The sequence below is a fragment of the Calonectris borealis genome, chromosome 1 (genome assembly GCF_964195595.1).
Source record: "Calonectris borealis chromosome 1, bCalBor7.hap1.2, whole genome shotgun sequence".
Classification (NCBI taxonomy): Eukaryota; Metazoa; Chordata; class Aves; order Procellariiformes; family Procellariidae; genus Calonectris; species Calonectris borealis.
The window spans coordinates 183200755-183219745 of record NC_134312.1 but is presented as its reverse complement, the minus strand read 5'-3'; positions in this window follow the sequence as shown (position 1 = coordinate 183219745).

Sequence of the window (18991 nt, the reverse complement as noted above, 5' to 3'; positions counted from 1 at the left end):
AAGTCCTAGGGGCTTTCTAAGGGTGAAACAATATTATGTTGTTTCCACACTATTTCAAAATAACTGCTGAAAGAAAAGCCTGAACTATCTGAATAAATTAAAAAAGACTGAGCTGTCAGAATCTACTGTGTTTTTCTGCTAATTCCCTACTTCCCTGTGTATAAGTTTCAAAAACAGACAACACTGTCTTCCTGCAAGTCTCTGTCAGTGAAGAGCACGGAGTAAAGCAGAGGAGAAATAAGAATGACTCATTTTAGCTCTCTTTCCAGTAGACTTTGCTTCCTTACTGGTAAACAAAGCGAAATCAATCTCATCTTTGCCTTTAAAACATTCAGAAACTATTTTTTCCTTACCAAGCATTTGGATCTTCATGTTTTTCTTCTGTGGAAATCGTTGGTAGCAAAGATATGTGGCTTTACTCTCAGGGCTCTGTCAGATAAGCACTCAACGTAGCTCATCCACGTTTCTTATAGAGATTTCCACCCTGCATGCATAGGTACCTGTGCCTAAGCCTCTGTTTCTGCAGCTTGCTGAGTGGCATGTTAAAGCAAACCCATTTTCACTGATAAATCAAGCTTGAATACTGGATCAGAAACTGAAATAGTTGATGTGCCAGGGCAGAGAGCAATAGGGAGGACAGCTGGGGGCAATTCCAGTGTTGGCAAACCTGGATTTGCCAGAGCCATCTTTGAAAGTATTGGTCAAAATTATAATTAGTACATTATTCCAGACTAAATATATATATATACATATGCATCTTAAGATCTCATAAGAAGTATGAAAGAGAGAGAGGTTAATAATGTTTTATATAAACATAAACATTGGCAATTTGATTTCTAAAAGCTGGATCCTGCAAATACAGGAGATTCAAAAATCTGTAGAGATTTCTTTTAAAGACAGATAAGACTTTTGGGATTCATCTTACACTGCTGTTTTAGAACAAATGTGTTGGAAACTTGTTTTCTAGAACATTATTTGGTCTGTTTTAATTCAGTGCCAGCTGATGCAATGTAAACCGCGGTCAAACTGGTGATTTCAACTTTTCCTATTCCAAATCCAAACTTACCTTGCAGATTTGGTATTCAAAATTTTATCTTACTGTAGCTTTCTCAGGATTATCTGATTGGAGTTTTAAGCCTTGGCACAAATATTCTCTGAGAGCAGTGAAGAGATGGAACATATGCTTCCAAAAATACCTTAGGAATAGACAGAGCTTGTTAAGAGGCCATAATTACTCACAGCCAGAAATCTTTGCCTCTGGGGAAAATAGGTTTCCTGAATCTCAATCAGTGACAAATATTGACAAGCTCTGTGCCACACTGTTTTTCTGACACAGTTTTGTCTAGGAGGTAGAACACAGTAACATCAAATCAAGGGCAGCTTGGATAATGTTGTGGTTCAGGAACGAAAATCTTTCATCAAGTTCCTGGTAAATGAGGGGCAAGTGCAATGTACATCATCTTACAGACAGCTCAGTCAGCCTCTGTCAGTGCACCTGGTGCTCTCTTCCACCCCTCTAAAACAGTTCATAAAAAAACAGGAGCACACACTATGGATGCAATTTGTGTTGCTTCTTGTGTGAGATGAACAGCGGGGCAAGGCTTCCTGCACCCTCCTCTTGGCCCATCCCTCACCATCCCTGCACGCTCTCTCCTGCCTTGCACGCTTGGTTCGTCTCTTTGAAAGGCATCCTGCTGGTCAGGGCTCTCACCTGGTGCGCGCAGAGAGGAGGGGAGAGACAGCACAGGGGGTGAGGAGGAGAGGGCAAACGGCCATCAGCTGTGGGGAGGGAAATGATCTTGGTTCTGAGTGTGCAAAATGGGAAAACACGCTGGGATCTGAAGCTTTCTGAAAGACATGTTCCCCGGTTGAAAGCTATGAAATCTATCCCTTTAGAATTAAAACATTTTAGCAGTGCTGGACTAAGGCTTGACTTCTCTGATGATTCACAGGTATTTTTAGGCTGGATAAATTGGATATCACTGTTTTGTTAACTGAACTAAGCACCCCAAGACATACAGGGTGACTTCAGACAAGTCACTTCATCTTTCTGTGCCTGTATTTCCTTGTTTGCCTTGTCTAGTCAGATAGTAAGTTCTAGATATACCCGTATATATACATATCTGGATTCCTCACATTATCAGAGTGCAGTCCTCACTGGCATTTCTACAAACTAGCCAAATACAAATAATTCCTGACAGTTTATTTCCTAAACTTGTTCCCAGACCCAGGGTGTTAAGGTCTTTTTCTAGTTCATCCGTAATCATAGAATCATAGAATCATAGAACCATAGAATCATAAAATCATAGAATAGTTTGGGTTGGAAGGGACCTTTAAAGGTCACCTAGTCCAACTCCCCTGCAGTGAGCAGGGACAAATTAATTTACTTGTATTAAGCTGCCAAGTGGTCCAAGAAGTAGAGATTTCTGATTTTGTTTTACTTTATTCAGCAGAGATGGCCTTGGTTTTAGCTTCCTTATTCCCAAGTGCCAGCATAATGTTACTCCATGTAGGTGAGGATCTCTAAGTCAAAAAGATCTATGTTTTTCCACCTACCTATATATCTGTCTATATAAAACCTTGCTAAAATTTACTGCCTCTATCAGCCTGTGAATATTCCTGGCAGTGTGTCAGCTGCAAGTAAAGCCACCTTGATATGGATGAATTAAACTACTTTCTCTAATCTGGTATTTTGCATTTTGCTTGTTGGGGCAACCTCCTGAGGTACAATATGTGGTTTTCATTAAGGTCCAAAGCTTTTGATATTTTTTTTTCCTCAAAGCATATTAAAATCTTATTCAGTAACAGTATATTATGAACCACATATCAGAAATGGCTATTTTTTTATTAATAAAGAAATAACAGCAAATCCTATTCAATTTGGAAGCGCTTCATTCTTGAGTCATGGCTATAAGTACTCAGTAAGATGAGATATAAAATGTCTTTAAATATTTTATAATATTTGGCTGAAAATCCATCTGATCCTGGTGCCTGCCTTAAGCTCAGAGATGGAATTTCTTCTACTTCTGATATGAAAATGACTGCGTGTAGACTGTATTTTCAGCTGAGTGTTTGTGTGTGTGTGTGCATTTGTGAGTGAGACAGAGACTGACAGAGAAGAAGAGATTTAAAGGCACAGTATATATATGTTATATATATGTGTATGTATATGTACTTTAAGATGTTCAGTACTAGCACAATTCTGACTCAAAATATGAGGATCAGGAATATTGGCTCGCATTGATAACTATCCATTCTTCTCAATCTGTGCCTCCCTGTACGAAACAGATGGTTTGATATTTTGTAGTGATATAGTAAGCATTCCCTCATCCCAAGCCAAATCTGCCATCGGCAAATTCATTCCTGCTGTAAATTATAACTCAGTTGTCAAATTAAGAATGTGACGTTATAAGAGACCTTGTAGCACTAAGCAATAATTTACTCATCCTTATGATTGTATCCTACTAATTTTTGTTGTGTCCTTCAGACAGATGCCTTTCCCATGCTGTGAGGTTAAGAGACATACTTCTCTCTGCTCCCATTTCTTCCTTGTCACTAAGTTGATTTACTCCTCCCCGGATTTATCTGTTCTCCAGGCATGTTTGCTCAACCCCACTGAGAGTAACATCTTTCTGTCCTTGGAGTTAAGAAAAGCCACTGAACTTCTACTTCACAAGAAAAAGAAGAGAAATACATGATCCTGTTAAGATATCCAAATGGTTCTAATAATGTTATTCTTTACCTTTCAAAGACTATTAGTTACCGCTATGCATAAAAATGAGGCATGCCTCTTTTCTAACAACAGCTATTAAACTAGAAGAATATCATAGGTACAACATTTAAATGTTATCCTACAGCTGCAGATGGGAGAAGACAGATACATGGTTATATCTTGTGAGAAAGAAAGAGTTGTGGCATTCTCTTTCTCTTTTTCTTCATCTACATTCTCAAAAATAAATAAATGTGGAATTTACAAATGGTCAGTCTGTTCAGGATGGAAAATTTCTTACTAATTCCCTGCTTTCCCCATAATCAATAAAAAATTCAAACTCTGCTATTGTCAGAATGAGGGAGTCAGAAAAAAAAAAAGGATTCAAAATCTGTAAAGTAAAATGAGAAGACAATATGTAAAGTAAAATGATAAATTCTTGCTGATAAACTGTTCAAACAGTCAGAAACCGTTCTGCAGTTTTAATGCTGGAATCTTCTCTGCCTTTAATAGTAATAGTACATAGACATAAATGGTGCTTTACACAAATAGTAAAAACCTCTGATGAAATCCTACTTTCAAAGAAGACAATGAGAATTTGGTCTTAGGAGGTTGTTACTCATGGTTCCTGAGCAAAAGATATTAAAAAGTGATTTATGGGGTGGAAAATATACAAATGACAGTAGCATTTCTATGACGTGCTCTCCAGAAATTCAAATACCTCCCATGGGTATCTGTGTTTATATACAGTGGGAAGAATCTAGCCTGGGCTTGGCTTATACTAGGCAAAAGAACACGAATAAAGGGTACACGGTTTTCAAACTGAAGCTCACCTAGCATCAAACATTACTTCACAACCACATTAGCATGATTTTATAACAGCACCATATTAGAAGCTCAGATTGAATTTTTATTTCTGCTATGACCTTTCATCCTCCATCCGCTTTTCACCGTGATTAGTTTCTATTCCCCTACCAAACAGGAGCAGCCTTCTCCCCACTGTCTTGGGAGGCTGTTCATACTGGATCCCACTCCCAAAAGGCAGTGTGGATAAGGTACACTGATGTTAGTTTCTACACCCTACTTCATTAAACACCTACTCAAAAGACCGCATTCTCAAGCACCCATATGCTATATCACATGGAGTACTAATCCTCAGTTACATATTATAAAATCTCCCCGCTTGTAAGCTGCAATAGACCTACACGTTACTTCCAAAAAATTGAAATAATTATGTCTCTTATGATTCACGAGAGTCTCAAGGAACTCCAGTATTAAGTGTGATGTAGCCTGCACAGTTTGCACATGGCCAGTTTGCTCCAGAGGGGGCTAATGTTAAACAGTGTAAATATGTTGTTACTCTATGACACCTGTCTTCCAAGTCATAAGTCAATGCCTGGCTTTCCTTATGAGCAACACAGACATAACTTGCGTAGTCGCATAGTTGTGTGGTAGAAGTGCTTCCCGCCCCACAACAAAGATGCCAAATGAAGGGGAGGTGCCTCGCAGTGCCAACAACCTCTCCCACAGCTTTCACTCTCAAACGCCTCCTGCTCCACACATCATATTCTCATCTCTTCCTAGTCAAAAGCTCCCATTTTGCCAATCCCTCTTTCCCAAACCCATAAGTTTCCCTCATTTTTAACTCATCACTGAGTTTTGGGGCAGGGGTGATGCTCCTTTATCGCTGTGCCAGCTAAATCACTCAAGACACGTGAAATCAGGAGAAAGACCCAAAAATAGACACGGCCTTGCATTTTAGTGCTTAGGGAACTGGGTGAGAAGATGTCTGCTTAGTAATCAGAAGGAAGATTGCCCTTTGCTTTCAGACTTGACTTTTCATATTCTGTTTGGAAACATCTTTAACGGGCTTCATTTTTGTGTGGAGCACAGTACACTTCAGCAGATGTTGGCGTATGGTAGAGGTTTAGGAGTACACTTAGTCTGGAGACCCAGGAATGAAAGATTTGTCTGAGTGGAATCTGACCCCTGAGGTATTCGTTTCCCTGACAGCTCTTTAACCCTAAATATTTAAATGAAACAGGAGGGAAAACATGGTCAAAAGCACAGGCACAACATGGAGTGCAGTTCTGCAATATTCTCCTCATAGGTTAAGCAGCAGGATGGCAATACCATGGTGATGTGTTTGAGTTTTATGAAACCTTTACATCTTTTTTTTGCTTTATTTTATTTTAGTTTTGGACTTAAAACTACTGGGAATTTCATGAGACTTTGTTTTTCCGCAATTTAAGCCATTGATTTTTCAAGGGAATTGTAATAAAAAATGTACATTTCTAAGTAAACAAAAGCCTAAGCTATGCAAGTAATAAGATTCTACCTTGAAAGTAATTCTTGCACTGCTTTTATCATTACCAGGGGAATAAAATTTAAAAAGAAAGAAAGGAAAAAAAAAAAGAAAAAAAGAAAAGAAAGGATCCATGAGTACCAGCCAGCAGAGAACTCAAATTTGTTAAAACTCAAATAGAACTGGTATCTTGGAAGTTTTGGATTCTGAGTCTAGGCATACTTAAGGTTGAATAATAAAACACTGTATTTCACTATTCATCTAGCAATAGTCCTGGACTACTGAACTCAAAGCAACATTTATCAGCTGTCTCATATAGAAGTGTTGCATTAACTTGCTATGATTAAAATGAAGGTATTTCTTTCTTTATTTGTAGTATTAGAGTCACTCTTTTATTATTTGTTAAGAGAAAGATGTTAGTTTGGGGTTTTTTTTAAATTAAAATCAAATTGGAATTTTTTTATTTCATGTTGTTTGAAATAAATATTAAACAGAAAACACATGCTTGAATTACGTTTTTCACAGTGCGGAGGAAGACAGAGGAGGCTGAATAGCACCTTAAAACTATGGGCATGGAAAGGGAATCACAGTATTAGAGACTTAAAGCAGACCAGCAGCTGCAGCTCATAGTCTGAATTAGACATAGATAATGCATGGAGTTTATTGCCACAGAACAGGCAATAAATGTGTTGGACAGACAAAACCAGCTCCAGAGTCTGAGTTTCCTCACTTACCTTAAGCACTCTCACAGGATAGAGTGGATGACCATTTAAAAAATTTCTGTCTTCCCATTGACAACTGAGGAAACCTAATGACCTTCTTAGGCTCAATTTTACTTTTTAATAGCTAGGTAAATAATGTAAATTCCATTTTATTTTAAATGAATTGTCTGGATTCCCTCTGTTATCCAGAATGTAAACATTTCAGTGTGTTTGGAACAGGAACTGCTGACAGTGAGTTCAATAGGACATTTTAGAAGTTCAAATTTTATTTGCATTCCAAATTCAGGCATGGAAAGAGCTACCCCTAAAGTAAAACAGGGCGTGGAAAGCATCATTTTGCTTTCCAACCTTCTTTTCCTGTTGATGATAAGTAGCAGATGTAATGGGCTGATTATGATCTACGAAGATTGGCAGAGCGAGTGTAGATTGAAGCTGTACAAAATGGCCTCCATCCTGCCACATTTCAGTGTATATCTCCCATTACAAAAAGCCATCCTTCTAAAGTAAATGCTGACATTGTCCATATGGGAAAAACGATGCATTTGAAGGCATCTCCCCAGAGGGTGAGTCTGTTTGCCTTTTTTTAGGTGTTTCTAACTTCAGGGAAGCAATCAGGATCATCCACAATTGTTAGACAAACATCAAACTGAATAGCCCTTGGCTTCTGAAGTAGAAACTGTTTAGCCCCGGTTTTAGCAAAAAAATATAATATCAGATGTTGATTCCTAAGTAGGTCATTTCAGTTCTGTTGTGGTTTAACCCGGCAGGCAGCCAAACACCACACAGCCGCTCACTCACTCCCCCACACACAGTGGAAGGGGGAGAGAATCAGAAAAAAAAAGTTAAATCTGTGGATTGAGATAAAGACAGTTTAATAGAATAGAAAAGGAAGGGAAAATAATAATAATAATAACAATAATAATAATAATGATGATGATGACGATGATGATGATGAAGATGATGATGATGATAGAATATACAAAATGAGTAATGCACAATGCAATTGCTCACTACCTGTCAACTGATGCCCAGCCAGTCCCCGAGTGGCAATCATTGCTCCCCGGCCAACTCTCCCCTAGTTTATATACTGAGCATGACATCATATAGTATGAAATACCCCTTTGGCCAGTTTGGGTCAGCTGTCCTGGCTATGCTCCCTCCCAGCTTCTTGTGCACCTGACAGACGATGAGAAGCTGAAAAGTCCTTGACTATGTAAGCACTGCTTAGCAACAACTAAAACATCAGTGTGTTATCAACATTATTATCATCCTAAATCCAAAACACAGCACTATACCAGCTACCAGGAAGAAAATTAACTCTATCCCAGCTGAAACCAGGACAAGTTCAAATGTACTTATTACTGTGACAAGCTCTGCCACTTGTGCTGAAGTGTAATAATAAAGAACAAACAAACCTAAAGACCTTGGTGTCTGCCAGAGGTAGATGCAATACAGCAAACATCTACTCATGATAAGACTTTTCTGAAATACTGCTGCATCCATGATAACAATTGGAGACAAAATATTCCCATTTTCCTCTAAGATAGAAAAGGCTGCACTTTCCCCTCCTCCCTGTCTTAAATATCAGAACCTTGTGGCATATCGTTTTCCCAGTGCATAGACGATGTCCTGTCTCATTTGTTGCATCTAATCTTCTGAAAAGCTCATGTGATTTTCACCTTTGTCCACGCATTTTCTGAAAGTGTCTAATTTTGTCTTGATGGAAATGTAATTTCTTAGTTCACTAATACAACCATTCACTTTAGCCATTCCTTCTCTAATTTTAAAGATTATATCTTCTTCTGATCTTATTATTACTACACTTGTCATTCAAAATGAGAGGAGGAGGGAAAGAATTGGAATTATGACTCCCTGATGAATTCCATCTGTGCTTATGGAAATCAGGGATGTGATGTTCATTTTGAAGTCACCACAGCAAAAATAGAAGTCAATTCAAGAGCAATAAAATACCCAAGTTTGGAATGCTAACACTATGACAATGAGAGGCATATATTCTTCTTATTATCTACAGGTACTACTATAGCATCTAAGAACCATAGTAACAGTAAAACCACAGAGAAAGAAAAAAACAAAAATCCACAAAAAAACCCCAAAACAACATCAGCAGACCCTTATTCCTTTTGCTTGTTTCTTTCACACAACTGCATGTAATTTTCGCTATTTGTTACACCATTTTCAAATTATTATGCATTTTGTAGATCCCATCTGTGCCACAGAATAGGATTTTGCACCAAATACAATACAGCTAACTCTCCAAACAATAAGAATTTACACCATAGTAAGTCACACCAAGGCGGACAGTTTTTAACTAGTTCTCAGAGCAAGGGGAATTCAGTAAACCTATCTGTCTTTCCCATGTTTTCTGAGTTGTGAAGTTCAATCCACCTACATAGAAGGTCTTGAATTTTACCATGGTATTTGGAGACCAAAAGCAAAATCTGTCAATAACCAATCCATTTGGTATCCTCCAGTGAGGAAAGAGCTTTGATTCCTGCAGTAAATTAATTCACTGAGAGAGAAGGGATTATTTTTTTTTTAGCTTTCCTATCTTAGGATCTCACTCAGACATGTGCACACACATATACACACATGAAAAAGACAAATTTAGCAACAAAATTATGGCACATATGTCCCAATAGCTATATGCCTAAAGCCTTTAGCATAGATTTTTTCTAGCTCATTTCTTCTTTGAATGGGTATTTCCAAATCATTAAATATAAAACCTGACTTAAAAAAAAAAAAGTTACTGGAAGTCATCTGCTTAGTACTGTGAGGATTGAGGCCCAGCAAAACAGAAAGAATAGTCACTTTAATCTTCTATTGAGGAAAGCAGAAAGCCAATGTGACTCCCATCTACAAGAAGGGCCGGAGGGAGGATCCGGGGAACTATAGACCGGTCAGCCTGACCTTGGTGCCGGGGAAGATCATGGAGCGGTTGGTTTTGAGGGCGCTCACAAGCCATGTCCGGGACAACCAGGGGATCAGGCCCAGCCAGCACGGCTACATGGAAGGCAGGTCCTGCTTGACCAACCTGATCTCCTTCTATGAGCAGATGACCCGCCTAGTGGATGAGGGAAAGGCAGTGGATGTGGTCTACCTGGACTTCAGTAAGGCCTTTGACACTGTCTCCCACAGCATTCTCCTAGAGAAGCTGGCGGCTCACGGCCTAGACAGGTACACTCTTTGCTGGGTAAAAAACTGGCTGGACGGCCGAGCCCAGAGAGTTGTGGTCAAAGGAGTTAAATCCAGTTGGCGGCCGGTCACGAGCGGTGTTCCCCAGGGCTCAGTACTGGGGCCGGTCTTGTTCAATATCTTTATCAATGATCTGGATGAGGAGATCGAGTGCTCCCTCAGTAAGTTTGCAGACGACACCAAGTTGGGCGGGAGTGTTGATCTGCTGGAGGGTAGGAAGGCTCTGCAGAGGGACCTGGACAGGCTGGATCGATGGGCTGAGGCCAACTGTATGAGGTTCAACAAGGCCAAGTGCCAGGTCCTGCACTTCGGCCACAACAACCCCAGGCAACGCTACAGGCTTGGGGAAGAGTGGCTGGAAAGCTGCCCAGAGGAAAAGGACCTGGGGGTGCTGGTTGACAGCCGGCTGAACATGAGCCGGCAGTGTGCCCAGGTGGCCAAGAAGGCCAACGGCATCCTGGCCTGTATCAGGAATAGTGTGGCCAGCAGGAGTAGGGAGGTGATCGTGCCCCTGTACTCGGCACTGGTGAGGCCGCACCTCGAATACTGTGTTCAGTTTTGGGCCCCTCACTACAAGAAGGACATGGAGGTGCTGGAGCGTGTCCAGAGGAGGGCAACGAAGCTGGTGAAGGGCCTGGAGCACAAGCCTTATGAGGAGCGGCTGAGGGAACTGGGGTTGTTTAGCCTGGAGAAGAGGAGGCTGAGGGGAGACCTCATCGCTCTCTACAACTACCTGAAAGGAGGTTGTAGCAAGGTGGGTGTTGGTCTCTTCTGCCAAGTAACTAGCGATAGGACAAGAGGAAATGGCCTCAAGTTGCACCAAGGGAGGTTTAGATTGAACATTAGGAGAAACTTCTTTACTGAAAGAGTGGTCAGGCCTTGGAACAGGCTGCCCAGGGAAGTGGTGGAGTCACCATCCCTGGAGGTATTTAAAAGACATGTAGATGAGGCCCTTAGGGACATGGTGTAGTGGGCATGGTGTGTTGGGTTGATGGTTGGACACGATGATCTTAGAGGTCTTTTCCAACCTGTATGATTCTATGATTCTATGATTCTATAATAATGGATCACGCTTTATGATAATGAGTGTACAAGCACATGGTTGTAATACTCATAACAAAGCAAGGTTGGGTGGAGCTGCAGAGATCTCTTCTGACCCCAGTTGACAGACAATTGCATTACATGTAGACATGGCAGAGCCGGGCTTTGTTAGCCACCGGTAACACAAAAGGCTCAGCAACACAGACGATGATGGTGGGCAAGACAAACATGGCAGGCCTATGCCATCGCAAGTTCACTGATACCCAAATCAAAATTACCTTGGAGCATGTCAAGACATACACCGCAGACCCATTTTTGCCTGCTGAATAAATATGCCTGTGCTCACATTTTGAAAACCAGGCTCAGCAATCTGGGGAAGTGTTTGGAAGACGCAGATGTCAGAAAAACAATTTGGAAAAGTAAATGATCATATATATGATATATGGTGTATATATTAAAAATACATTCCCTGTGTTACCAGTATATTAGGATATTGAAGTTGAAAGGATGTTATTTAAGTTGCTTGTTGATTTTCTGCCTTACCTTCAGCACAGAAAAAGAAAATAGACTACTCGGTTGCAGTTTTGTTTACAGGCTCTTACTTGCATTCAGTGAGACTGCAATCAGTCACTAAGCTATCACACATCTCTTTTTCTCTTGTTTTGGAATGACTTTTCTTTTTCATTATGTAAATAACTGCAAGGTAGGTATATCAAATAGGTGGCTTTTGTAATCTCACAGGTACATGAGATACAAACTGCACCTCTGTAAACTTCTCAGTTTTCTTACGTTAATGAGGAACACCAGTGTGTTGCATAACACATAAAATACCAACAGAACCCCTATGTTGTTGGACTAGGGAATGAGCACTGCGGGGAGACTTAACTCAAACTGCCTTATCTATTGCTAATATTTAAAAACACTGTTCTATCCAGTTTGACAGCCTAACCACAGGAAAGGAGCAAACCAAGTTATTTCTCTTCCATACAGAAATTTTCATCTTAAAAAAAAAAAAAAAAAAGTGCTGTTGTTTGTTTGCATGGCTGTTTCACCATACAGTAATTTTCCTCCGGTTAGAAGTACAAGGCACTACTCCAGAGAAAGACGAAAACCCAAGCATCTGGATCACCACTCTGGCATGCCACAGTGGACAGTTGAAGAACAGCAAGGGAATCAGAAAGCCAGACACAGGTACAGAGACCCAAACCATTCCTTAGGAAATGATGAGGAAAGTACTTAAAGCTGTACTTGACATTTAGCAGTGTTTGAGTGTCATTGACTGTAATTGATGCATGTGCATATTTAACAAGCACATATTTCAAAGACATTCCTAAATAAGAGTATTTTCATCTAATGGGTGTTGTTACAGCCCTGAAGATTGAGGTATATGAATGAAGCAAGGTTTTCAGGGAAAGATAATACCCGATACAACTGAGAAAAATCAGTCTTTTGATATAGAAACCTCCTCCGCTTTGGAAACAACTCTGAAAGATTGTCTGCTTTGTCTAACTGTATCAATTGTTTTTATAAGAGATATTATCTCTCTACAAACTATTCTGTAATGGGACTTCAGAGTTTCATTCTATTCTGAAAAGTGACTCTGTACAAAAACATTCGTACTCCAGAAATATCTACCTCATGTGTATGCAATCATTTCTTCCACAAGGATGTTTATCCTTCAGGAGCATGTACATACAGAGGTCCTGTTACTGTTTTTCCCCTGACATGGTTAAAAGAACATTGCACTTTGTAAAGAAGATGAGAGTTTAACCATGTACGTTGTACTAAAGTTTTAGCAAGGTTCAACAGCAATGCTAGTATTTTTGAGGTATAAAAGCATCAATGGGAGCGTGAACTGGATTCTGCTCCCACTTGTGTACAGAACTAAACAGCTAGCTGCATTTCCATTGTGACAGCAAATTCTACTCTCAAGATTACATTTTATTATTTTTTTTTTAACAAATTCACTCTCAGGATAGTATTTTACACAGCAGTATTGATAATTAGAGAATTCAAATGAAAGAACAAAGTACTGTAAGGCTGCAGGGAAAGTCTTTATATCAGTTTTATATAACCTTCATCTTAATATCATAAGTTAATGCAGTTATGCCTTAAACAGTTAAACAACATTGCACATGTAGCTTTTGAGGAGCATTTACACAAAACCCTGTTAAAGTGAGAAAATGTTACTGTGGATACATAATTGAAACAATTACAGTGTCACAAGCTATCACAGAATGTGGATTTTAGTGTAAAAGTCTCTCCTCTTTGAATAACATATTTCAAAGCTTAGGAGTCCATTCAATGAACTTTGGGAAGCTCTTAATCCTTTTGGGTTTTTTTTTTTTCCTTCTTTTTGCCTTCTTTTTTCCTTGAAACATTTGTGGGCAGAGTTTTACAATATACAGATAATGATATTAATTGTTATTGTTCAGTGGAACAGTTTCAATGTAGCTTGTATATATATAAAATTATAGAAAAATACCCTTTCAGTTTAGCTTTAAATCATGATATTTAAATGATTAACACAGAAATGGACTGATTTACACATATTCAACTTTGATTCCATCAATTATGTACCTCACATGCATATAAGGACACAGCCAAAAAAACGTACTTGTAGAACTCCTCATATAATAAAACTAACCCTTGTTTTATCTTAATATTTCTCATTTTATAACCTTTGTTTTCTTGGTATGCATAATCACATGGAGTTTCACCAATTCTGCAGACGATCTGGAATAATGTCTGCCTTCTGATACCTGACTTATTCCCTTCTCCCCTATCAAAATATAAAGTGTGAGTTCAGATAAGATATGATGATGGTATGATATCTAAAGTGCCTATCTAAAATTACTAATCCCACAGAGCTAGAAACAACATTGTCAACAAAACAACCTTGGAAAAACTGCTCTGGAATTAAAATAATATTAATATAATAAAATAAGTATAAATCCAAATCTGTGTAATAGCACTGTAACTCCATCAGTTATAATTCAGGAAAGCAAATAATGAATGATTTAATGTTGCCACAGGAGACTAAAATCTCAACCAGTAATTAATTATAGGTATACTAGTGACTAGCTCAGAAAACCCGGTTGCACATTTATTTTTCCTATATATTGTCAATTGGGCTTTTCATTTGCAAAACCATGGGATCACATGAAGCCAGATTCATTGTAAATTTGGACAGAATCCCTTGGTTTTTTTCCAGTTCTACAAAAGGTGAACTGAAGCGTATTCAAAGCTGTACGAGTTGTGTTTTGGTGTTGCAGGCAAACATGGTATTCTTAGCTAAGGCATGCTTCTAGTCTCTACCCTTAAATTTGAGCCCCTGTTGCTGTGCCCATATGGCTAAATAAAAGAGGGCCAGAGATCAATCACTGTCCACAAGACCAAGTGACTTGTACCGGGTCAAGGCTCATGCTCCCCACTGAAGGTTCATTCTGGAGAGAAAGCTGGTTTCAGGGCACCACAGCAGAGCCAGGGAGCGAGCTGACGGTTCAGCAGTGCGGGTGGCCAGGAGTGTAGTGCTTGGGTTTGTTTCCTGGCCTTCTCTGCAGATGCTCCCTGAGTCATGGAGTCAAACAGAGAGTGGGTGAAAGGGGAGCTGCCTCCAGTCTTGTAAGCAGCAGCAGAACCATACCCAGCTTCTTAACATTTTTCACCAGACTTCCATTGTTGAACAAACCCAAACAAAACATTCCTGTAAACAGAGGTAATAACCCTAGGTTCCCACTGCTGCCTTCTCCTCCCCTGTATGGTGAGACCAGTCTCCCCTACACTAAGTGGTACTTCCAACACCAAGTTCCTGATTTCTGAATGGCAACTCAATCCACTAGAATACACAGCAAAATTTGACACTGAAACCCCATCAGGCACTCAGGAAAAAGCTTAGCAAATGAAATTCTGAATGAAAGGAGAACCCACTATTTTCTAATGATTTCCTACATTTTGCATGAAAGTGATTTATATCTAACTCAAGTAGACTGCAGGTGTGCTTTTCATCTCATGGAACTTTAGACATTTCCAATGAGACATTTGTATCCATGATGTTGACCGAGAATCCCTTTACAGCCACAGTCAGTTCTAGGATATGATTCAATCATGCTTAAGTAGCTGTTTACAATAGGAAAAATGTTTATGCTCTTTCTAGAATTAATGGGAAGAAGAATGGCACTTATTAAGAGGACAGTCTTCTTTAGACTTTGCTTTCATCTTTTGTGCAATGAGAAATTTAGACAATCATCTAATCACAGAATTGTGTAGGCTGGAAGGGACCTACAGAGGTTTGAAGCCTAACCTGCTGCTCAAAGCAGGTCCAGATAGAGCAGGCTGCTCAGGGTTATGTCTGGCTGAACGTTGAATATACTGAGGCACAGACATTCCACAGCTTCTCTAGGGAACCTGTTACATGATGATACACATGGTAAAAAAAAATCCTGTATATTTAGTTTAAATAATTTCCTGTGTTCCAACATGTGTCCATCACCTCTTTTCCTTCCACTATTCACCTTTGAGAAGAGTCAAGCTCCAGCTTCTCTACACCCTCCTCTATGTACCTGTGGACAGAATAAAATCTCCCCTTAGTGTTCTCTTCTTAAGGCTGAACAGACTGAGCTCTCTCAGCCTCTCTTCATATCCCTGAAGGCTCAAGCCTCCTGACCTTCTTGGAGTTCCTCCAGCAGAATTACTCCAGTATATTGACTGTTTTTCCTGTGTTGGGAGGCCCACAGCTGGGCACAGTACTCCAGATGTGGCCTCACAAACGCTGAACAGAGGGGAAGAATCCATTTCCTTGACCTTTTGGCTACATTCTTGCTAATGCAGCCTGGTATGTGGTGGGTCGTCTTTGCTGCAAGGGCAGACAGCTGACTCATGGTCAGCTTGCTGTTCACCAGGACCTCAAACCAAGACAGCAACCTAGCTTGTTGATCCCAATGTGTGCTGCTGCATGAGGTCATTCCATCCCAAATGCAAACTGGAAATGAATCTTCAAACAGATCTAAAAAGCAAACTGTATCTCCCCCCAGAGTTCTGAGGCGCGTTAAGAGAGACAACTAAATTAGTTAGACTAGCTCCATCCATGGATGCAATATCTGCCAGAGCCCATTCTGGTATTTCTATAGGCCAGCAACATTGGTTCCATAGAGCAGTACACAGTCAGAAGCTCAGCATTGAGCATTTTCATTTCACTAGAGCTAATACATGGATATCGAATGGGTTTCACTAATAGGAATTCCATGCATATGCTGTGTCCCATGCATAGGCATGGGCATGGACGTGGGCATGGATTCTATGGCATAGTACCCACAGAGTACCCATAGTGCTCTGAAAACATACCTGCTTATACCTGAGACTGTCCCATTATGAAATATTTTGATTCAATATGCAACAAAGTCAGTATGCCCAGAATTGTGCTCTTTCAAGCGATGATTCTGCTGACAGCTACAAATGATAGTTAACTATACAGGATAAGCTAAATATGTTCACAAGTGCTTACAGGACCAGTGTAGCAAGCAATGGTTGATAGCAGAGGCTTTGGGAATACAGGCTCAGGATGATAACAGAGGCATCAAGAGCATAAAACAACACCCAAATGGTGACTGAAAGAGTATGCAGCCTTGTGACCAGGTAGAATCAGTTTTAGAGCATAAAAAAGAGAAGCAGCAGCATGTACACAACATAAGTAAAACATCCTATACAAAGTGAAAATACAAAGTAGGTAATGGGAAGATAGAAAAGACTGTCATAGGAATTCCTGGGTAAGGATGGTAAACACCACTGCTTATTTGCAGCTGGTCCCTCTCCCTCTGGTAGAGAAAGAGCACAGCTTTTAGCTTTGCTGTTCACCATGTTTTGCTTCTGTGACTGAACAATCACACATGAAGTGTTAGGCTTTGTTTTGCCATGGGGTTAAGCATGTTGGAATTCTAAAGTGTGATTTGTGTTTGTGCTTGTGCTTCTGTCTGCACACATGTATTTTCTGCTCCAACCTTCCCATGCAAAAAGGTGGCTGATACCTCAGCATGAGCCAGAGTAAACTCAGATGACAGGTATCTGCACACATATGGACTGCAACGTACTGGAATATTCCATAGTGCATTGCACAGTAGTGCATTGTACTATAACAAATTACCTTAAGAAATCACAATGATTACAGTAGTGAGCTGGTGAATGACCTCTGTCAATATACCAATAACACCTTTGCAGCTTTTTCTAACGTTAACAGGGAACCTGAGCAGTCTGTGGTCATGAATGAGTTTGTTCTCAATAACCCTTTTAAAAGCAGCTATATTCCAAATATAATCAGATCCATAAAACAGACAGCTGGACAGAGAGATTAAGAGAGTTGAATTTAGATGTTTAGCTTTGGCTGAGGTGATCTACCCTTGTTCCTACAATCTGTAGTACAAAAAATACTGGTACAGTAAAAAAAACCCAAAACAAAAAAAAAGACTTGGTTCCTAAAATGCATTTGAAGCAAGAATGGAGGTTCAAGAGAGTGAATCAAAATCTGAATGTCTTTAGGTAGCTGACATTGGTCATTAGTGCTTATTTTAACTTGGGGGACCCAGGTGGTGGGGTTGTTCTATATTTATGCTATTGGAAAGTCCACAGAAGAGATCACTTCTTGTCTGGGCTCAAGCATCTCTGAAAATGGGGTGTCCCCATGTCTGATTTGTTAGGCGCACAAGGAGGACATCAAACATGGACTGAAAATATTTGCATGATACTCAAAAGAATACCAGTTGCAGGACCTCTGTACACAAAACCTAGCCCTTATCTAAGGACACTGACCTCAAACATCTCTATTGAGAAAGAGAGCCTTATTTAAACAGAATTTAGAGAAAAATCATAACCCTGGCTTTGCTTTGATTTTCCCTAGTGGAGGACACCTTTCCTTTCTGAATGTAGGAGTTTAGGGTAGCCAGCTTCCCTTTCTTTGTGAATACCCAGCCATTGTGAATACCATCTTAAATCTCCTTTTAGATATTGCTATAAATCCATTAGACTACCTTTCAGAAAAAGGAACTGGTAAGAACTTAGCTAACATTTTTATATGTGTAAATCTTGATTTAAAGTTATTTTCTAGATTTCTGAAATCTTTTTGTTTCCTCAGAACATTCTTCCTCTCTTCCTCCCATTACTTTTAAATCGTAGTTGTTGTCTGAAGCTTTCCATAGTGCTTATTCATGACTGCGCTGGCTTTCAACTTTCCCTTGATATTGAAATGGCTAAATTGTGAGTTTATAATGTATGATTTAGATTTAGATTTTTTCTTTCTTAAATGGAGAGTAAAGCTTAAAGGAGAGCACAGCTGCAGGAAGTATTATGGAAACCCTGCACACTTTGTCATTTTGAAATCACTCTCCAATTGCCACACATACATATACATAATAAAATCTGATGCTATGCTGTCATATTCATTGTTTGACTGAATTTTTAACATCATTCTCACTACTGATGTCATTAGTGAATAACAGAACCACAGTAATCTGTAACTAATGTGATAAACTCTCCTGAGCACAATAAATAAAAATAAAGATAACCATCCTATGAGTAAGAAAGGGAAAGTGATAGGAATAGAGGTAGCTAGAAATGTGATCCATAAGGGTGGGAGTGCTACAGGCTGTTATTCGTATTTATTATCATTCATGAAGCCCCCACATGCATTAGGCACTTAAGGGTGAGAATGCTCAAGGTATGTGAGATGAAAATAGATTAGCAGAGGGTAGGAATATTTGCAGTGCCTTCCTCACATATTTTAATTTCCTCCTCTCCAACCTATCCTTACAGATAGGTAGATGTTAGTACTGATGCTAGTTTGGAGGGCTCTGTGATGGAAGAGTCAGGATTACCCTCATCCGTTGTTAAGCAACAGTTGTTAAGCAACAGTGCATAATAAAGCTGCTCTGCTGCAGGAACGTGGTATACCAGACATACTGTCTGTTATTAAATGGTTTCTTAATATTGGAAGGAGCATCAGGCTTCATTCTG